This window comes from Quercus robur, chromosome 9 (assembly GCF_932294415.1).
Source record: "Quercus robur chromosome 9, dhQueRobu3.1, whole genome shotgun sequence".
In the NCBI taxonomy this organism is placed as follows: domain Eukaryota; kingdom Viridiplantae; phylum Streptophyta; class Magnoliopsida; order Fagales; family Fagaceae; genus Quercus; species Quercus robur.
Genome location: NC_065542.1, coordinates 46,399,308 through 46,405,352, shown reverse-complemented (window position 1 = coordinate 46,405,352; position 6,045 = coordinate 46,399,308). Strand labels below are relative to the sequence as shown.

The following is a 6,045-nucleotide window of genomic DNA, read 5'->3' as shown; positions in this document are numbered from 1 at the left end:
ACCAAGATTTACAAACTTGTACATAAACTTACAATGATTTAGCCTTTGATGCTTAGGACTTTTTGCTCAAAAATCCAAATTTGAATAAGAGCTTTCTGTACCAAACTCCAACCAAAACAAGCAAACAAAAAAAATTAGCACAAAAGTTCCATGACCTATTAAAGAAAAACTAAATCAAAGCAAATTCATAAGCCAAAATACAAAGACTCCATGACCCATTAAAGAAAAATCAAATCAAAGCAAACCCATAAGCCAAAACACAAAGACTTACACTTTAAAGAAACTTGAAAACCAAAAAAGAGGGAAAAAAGAATGGTAGTGGCAGTAGGTGGTGGCTAGAGAGGGAAGAATTCATACATGAATGGGTTGGCGGTGGCAACGGCGGCGGCGGCAATGGCTGGCAATAGCTAAGTGTGAAGAAGTGATAAGGGTGGGAGGGGGGAGAATATGGAAGCGGGAAGGGAAGTTTGTTTGAGAAAGAAAAAGAGTGATAAGAAAGAAAAAGGACTGAAAAAACGTGTAAGGAAAGGAGACCAAAAAAAAAAAAAAAGGACAAAATGGGGGGAACTTTCCCACTTAGTGAAATTTTGAAAGGGAAACATATAGCGACGTTTTAAAAACGTCGCTATATCTTTATCCAAAACGTCGCTATATATTTATCCAAAACAAAAAGAAGAAACGGTGGCAACTTTCCCACTCAGTGAAATTTTGAACGGGAAGAGGATAAAAATTTTGGAGAAACATATAGCGACGTTTTTGAAAACGTCGCTATATGTTTACACAAAACGTCGCTATTTGTTTCCCCAAAATTTTTTTGAAAATATGTTGGGAGTCCTTTAAAAACTATAGCGACGTTTTTAGAAAACGTCGCTATAAACAAAAAATACGCCGCTAAAACAGTACTTTTTTGCTGCGTTTTAAGAAACGCTGCTATTGTTTTAGGTTACAACGACGTTTTAAGAAAAACGTCGTGAAAGGATCACTCTTTAGCGGCGTTTTTTAAAAACGTCACAATTTACTGCTTATAGTGGCGAATTTAAAAACGTCGCTAAAAAAAACGCCGCCCAAACCCAGATTTCTTGTAGTGTCAAGATTGTCGTCGAGGTCGTTGTCTTGGTAGCTACTTGGCTCGAGGAACAAAATAAACTCTTGCAAGTTCTTCGTAGTGCCACTAAGTCATCATATTACCTGTTCTATATAGAGGCGAAACAATACAAAAAAAATAAAAAAATAAAATAAAATAGACATGCAAAAAAAAATACACGAGTGAGGAAGCAAACAAGAATTTACCTCCACGGAGTTGCAAAATAGCCTCCTTGTGAAGCTCGACAAATTTGTGTAATTGAAATCTCAAGAAGCTTGATGGAATTGTGAGTTGAAATCTTTTGAAGCCTAACTAGTGAAATCTTTCGAAGCTTAACTTGTGAAATCTTTTGCAAAAGTCTTCAAGAATAGTGTGCTTTGAAAGCCCAAATGCTGCGTAAGATAGTCAAAAGAATAACTATCAAGAAAATCAAGTCATGCTACACATAAAAGTGAATAAAATAAGAGTTTCAAATTGATGTTTAAAAAGAGAACAGCTTTATAAAACAAGTTTCATTAATTTTACTTGTTGGATATTGTGACAAAAAATGAGATAACACATGATTCACTCAGAAATATTCATGTGAGTGGATCCGTGATCTCAAATAGAAGACATGCATGCATGAATGATGGACATATAAATATCGCAAGAAAAAAAAAAAAAAAAAAAAAGGATTTTTCAGAAGCAAATCTCAAATAACAAGAAAAAAAGAAGGCTTCAATCCTCAAATAGCATGTTCAAATCGAATAAGAAAAGGTAGCGGTTAAAAAAAAAAAAAAAAAATCAATGAACAACACCTGGATAGTATTTATGAAATCTTGCTCCAAATCAAGAATAAGATGCCACCTGTTCTTTGTGCTTCTAAAGATTAAAAGAAGTCAGTGTCATGATTGAAGATCGTTCAGATAAAAGAATGAAAGATTTAATGGCAAGCTACAGCAAAGCAAAGAGGATATTATGACGAGGGCCTAGAAATCTAAAAGGGGAGCGGCTAAAGAAAAAAAAAAAAAAAAGAATGAATGAATGAAAAAGAAGGCACGTACCTGATCATCAACGAGAAAAAGGAAGGAAAGGGATGTCTTTATATAGGTGTATGAAGGAAGAAGTTAAATTGGAGAAGAAGTCTTGAGTTGTGATAAGGAAGAAGTTTTGCTTACTGTTATCTATTGGTGTTCCGTGTTCAAGTTTAAGTAGGACTCTTTGAAATATAAGAGTTCAAATCCTTATTCATATTGGACTTTGGCTGGTGATGTCAGACGGTTTAAGGTGTCTCCTTAATCCTATTAGAAGTCCTCTAGTCATAATTCGACTATGAAAAGAAGTCCACCTCAGGTAGGATATGATCCAATATCCATGTTCACGTAGTGCTATTAGGAATTAATGTTCACATACAAAGACGGAACCAAGATTTGAACCTGGGGGGCAAAGCTTAAAATAAAATTTTTCTTTTTTAATGAAAATAAAAACTAACACCTATTTCACATTCATAATTTTTCATAAAACCAAAATAATCTGATCAAAGACTTGATCAATTGGTGATTGATCTCACAAAAAAGTCACTTATGACTTATCAAAGACTAGTCTTCATAGACTCACAAGTGACAAAAAAATGACTACCAAGTACTACTCTCACAAATAAGAAATACACTATCACATATTCACATCCAACTGTATCCTGGTACCACTTTATTTCTTTATAGTTAAAACCAAAAAAAAAAAAAAAAAGTTACAAACAAAGTTTGAAACTGGTCCTGCGTCCACACAATCAAAAAAGCAAAAAACCACAAACAAATAAACATATTACACTTTACACAGTAGTCAATACTCAAGTCTCAATCCAAAGCCACAAACACCAACTAAGTCTACGATCCACACATGACATGACACAACACAGTATACACACCAGTCCAATAAAAGCCAGTAAGCCACAATTCACAAATACTGAAATACAGTCAACACAGTTCATCAAAAAATGCAGAGGGCAGAGGGCTAACCCGGCAAAGACAAAAAAACAAAAATCTAAACTTGAGAGAGGAGAGAAATTTTTTAGATTTACCGTGTGTGACTGTGATCAAGCATCTGAGGAGAAGCAGTAGCAGCAATAGACCAACAGTCCGAATCTGATCTGAGGAAAAGAACAGCAGCAGCACTCAGCAGCAGTGATGGAGGAGGCGTTGATGCTTGATGAGGTTTGAGTGGAGGAAGAGTGAGATTTCATTGTAATTTAGGTTTAGGTTTTCAGATTTCATTCCATATTTATTTTTAATTTTGTTGGTTATTTATTTTTTATTTTTTATGAGAGTTTGTCGGTGATTTTTTCAGATTTATTCATACCAGTTTTTTTTTTTTTTTTTTTTTTTTTTTTTTTTTAATTGGGGGCTATTAGGACGAAAATTTAATATACTAGCTTTTTTTTTTTTGGGTACTAGCTTCTTCTTTTTTTTGGGGGGGGGGGGGGGGGCAATGGCCCCCGCCCTACTGTAGGTCCGTCCCTGTTCCCATAGAGCTATTGGGAAGAAGATCTTGATGACTAGAAGTTTCCTATCTATATCACGTGGAGATTTTGATATACATAAGTCAAAGCATTATGTATATCAAAACAAGTTTCCAATGCTTTGAAAAACATGTCTAGTATATCGGTGCATGGATACTTCAAGAAGAGCCAAAGCTACGAGTTGGGCATTTAAAAAAAAATTAATGGTCTAGGGAAGTTTGGATCCTGAAACTAGGAGCATGGTGTATACAAAATTTAACACCATGCAAGTCGAGACTCTGCCCATTTTCCACACTAAAAATTGTGGACACAACCAAGTCTCGAGGGGGCATTTGTAAGAGGCAAAATTTTAAGCCAATTATAAAATGCCACATCAAAATTTAGTGGCAAATTCTAAATTAATGTCATTAAATTAATTAAATTAGATGATGACATGTGTCATCCAAACTGGCATCACATTGGCATATCAAAATTTGCCATTTGTCATTTGGCCCACAAGATAAAGATAAATTTCCTATTCAAAATTTATGGGTAATTATCTTTATTAAAATAATAAATAAATAAAATAAAGATAAATTTTCTATTCAAAATTGGTAGATAATTATCTTTATTAAATAAATTAAATAGAGATAATTATTTATCTTTGTTGATTATTATCTTTATCAAAATATGATTTTTATCAAAGTAGATAAATAGAGATAATTATCTCTAAGAAGAATTTGGGCCAATCAAAAGTCTGCTATATACTTTCAAGCATATCAATTCATAGTGGAGCTTATCCTCTAAAATCACTATAAATAGAGGACATCCCCTCTCATTTTCAGCATCAAGTTTTCAAGAAGCCCAAGCTTTGGAGAAATTTTGTCTCAAGAGCCTTTGAAGAACTTGAAGTATCTTTGAACAACTTGAAGAACATTCAAAGGGCTTGAAGAACTTGAAGGACAACAAATCTCTAACAAGCTCAAGGCTATAGATTTGTTGTGAAGACCGTTCAATCCATCTTCCAACCAAAATCAAGAAGATCTCTTGCTCGAGTTCTTTGAAGTTCTATTGGAATTAAGCTAAAAAGCCTTCATAAACTTCAACAAACCCAAATCTTTAAAGCTCAATGGATCAAGCCTCTAAAGCCCCGAAGAATTTCAACCTACGAGCCTTCATATTCGAAGACTTGAAGAACAATAAATCTCTAATAAGCTTAAAACTAGAGATTTGTTGTGAAGACCGTTCAATCCATCTTTCAACCAAAGTCAAGAAGGTCTCTTGTTTGAGTCAAGTTCAAAGAAGATAGAATCAGAGGGTATTCTTTTGTAAAAGAATTGAAATTCAGATTGTACTCATTATTCATCAATACAAATTTATATTTGCAAACCATATATCTTTTCAATTGTTTGATTTTCTGCAATTGAGAAATTTTATGTTTACACAGTGTTTTTTTATTATTGAAAATATGTAATTAAGCTTAACAATTACATTAATAATAACAACAATGATGATGTTTTCGTTGTTCAAATTCATGGAGAGTAGTTTATCAAATTTAAAGTATTAAAAATAATTCATCAAGAAAAAGATATTAAACTAATTAGGAAAATAATTATATCAAAATGTTAATTGCCAACAATATCAATACTAGACAATCCATTATAATAATAAAAAAGTTCTTATCCGAAAAATTAAAAACCAAAACACCAAAACAGAAATAATTAAAATATTGTTTATTACCCGCAAATGGATCAAGCTATTTTGTCACGAACATCTCCTCATCTTGTATATTTTCAACGTTTGCCTGTCTGCTACTACCTTCTCCACTACTATTGCTTCTTGGTCTATCTAAGCCATGTTCATCCCAATTGAATCCCTCATCTTCCCTATTATGTTTTCTAATAAAATTATGCAAAACACAAGTAGCAACTATAATGTTTCTTTGGTGCTTAATGTCATAAGGTGGTATTTGCTTCAAAATTTTCCATTTATTCTTCCACACTCCAAAAGTTCGCTCAATTGCGCTTCTAAGTGATGAGTGAACATAATTAAACCTCTCTTCTATGTGATTCCCTCGACCAGCTCATCGAAAATCTGAAAGATGATACCTCTGTCCTTTATAAGGTGGCAAATATCCTTTCCTTAAGGGGTAAGCAACATCAACTAAATCATATTTTCCTAGTAAATGAAAAAAAAATGTAAGATGTACATAAATAATATCCTTCATACATATTTAATATATAAAAATTTTATATACCTAGTGGTGGTTTTGGAAACTTGACAGATTGTCGAGGGATAGCATATAAGAAAATACGTGTATCATGTGCTGCACCCTCCCATTCAGCCATAACAAATGTGAAAAGTAAATCAAAATCGCATGCTGCCATCACATTAAAAGATATCACGGCCTGTCTATTATAATATGAAGCTTTCTTGTCGTCTTTCTTGTCGTCTCCAACAACAACTAGGATATGTGTTCGGTCATTGG

At 33.3% G+C, this 6,045-nt stretch overlaps 1 long non-coding RNA gene across 1 annotated transcript; it reads right to left on the bottom strand.

The window, feature by feature from the left end:
• Window positions 1–1,076: 1,076 nt before the first annotated feature.
• Window positions 1,077–2,079, bottom strand: LOC126700296 (uncharacterized). Its single transcript, XR_007647095.1, has 3 exons — window positions 1,882–2,079; window positions 1,291–1,476; window positions 1,077–1,193 (listed from the first exon to the last, which is right to left on the bottom strand). It is a non-coding gene; the product is annotated as an uncharacterized LOC126700296 (long non-coding RNA).
• Between the last annotated feature and the right edge of the window lie 3,966 nt (window positions 2,080–6,045).